The following is a 1,447-nucleotide window of genomic DNA, read 5'->3' as shown; positions in this document are numbered from 1 at the left end:
CCAACGCACTATTATAATTTTGTACAAGCACATCTAAGAATAATAGAGAATCTTCTTTCATACATGGATCGATATGTGTCATTGCATAGCTCAGAGTTTGTATCACAGTTGAAAAATTCTAGAAATACATTACAAGTTACATAATAATGTACGTATTATACAAGATCGAATTATAACGCACTAAATAATTAGGTTTATGCAAGATATCAACATTCGGTAATTGTTGAATTTAGCCTCCTCACCTCCTCGAGGTTGATAAAATAAAATAGATTCATTCGACGTATTTTTGCGCTACATAAAAAATGTGTTGCTTTGCCCCGCGAACCGAGTTATTAATTGTTATTGTTATTAATTAAAGTTGATAGATATCCAGACTAGGAAATCCGTTGCATCAATGGCATAGATTAAACAGATTTTATGCTTTACAGATAAATATTTAACCAAGACAAATACTTTGCTGTAAAAATAACAAATGCTCTACTGTACAAATAAAAACGTGACAAAGAATGTGATTTTAAAGCATAGAATTTGTGTAATTGAAGCAGAAAATAATCTATTCTAATTTCAATTACATATTTTCATGTCCTTCTATACCATCGATATGACGGATTTCCTAACCTGAATAGTGATCGACTTTAACGATTAATATATCTCGGTCCATGGGGTAAAGCGATACATTTTTTTTTGCCAGATTCGTTCATTTCGTGCAAAAACGTGTCGAGCAAGTCTAATTTGTGTATATAGAAGCAGAAAATCACTTACGTGTTCATCTATGCCTACGATGTAACAGATTTTCTAACCTAATCATCAGCCACAGAAAACAGACACATGTGTGATGTGACCATGCACATTGACAGCGCCACAATTGCCTCTTGCGCCAAAAATTCCAAAAGGACATTACCCCCACTACTTCGTAGCGGCGACGACGACGACGTCGACGACAATGACGTTTCTTAATATAAAAAGTTTCAGATTCGTATATTTTGCGTCGCAACGTCGCAATATCTCCGCTCGCAGAGCACGTAGAGAGAGAGAAAAAAAAAATAAAAATACTTTCATTATATATCCCGAGCGATTGCAATCGATTGAGCATACTTAGAACTTGATCGGTTCAGCCCTTATTGAGATCCGATAATCTTGATCTGCCGCAACTCGCCAGCTCGCGTAAAGCATGGTGGAATTATAGAAGGTGTGTCGTTGCGCATAATGGCGGCAGAGTGGGGGGACATATTTTGTCAACCAATCACGTAGGGCCCATTCTATACGCGTGGAATTCAAACGTTCACAGCAGATGATTAATAAAAACAGTATTAGAAGTTAAAATAGCAATGAAATCTTTATTTTAACGTATTATAAAATATAAAATATTACAAACTTTAACAATAACAAATGGAGCGATACAAAAGAAATTTGCAAATTAATCGAGCCAAAAAAATGGAGCGATATA

This window comes from Trachymyrmex cornetzi, unplaced genomic scaffold (genome assembly GCF_001594075.2).
Source record: "Trachymyrmex cornetzi isolate Tcor2-1 unplaced genomic scaffold, Tcor1.1 scaffold1465, whole genome shotgun sequence".
Taxonomy (NCBI): domain Eukaryota; kingdom Metazoa; phylum Arthropoda; class Insecta; order Hymenoptera; family Formicidae; genus Trachymyrmex; species Trachymyrmex cornetzi.
Note: the sequence above shows the minus strand (reverse complement) of the source record.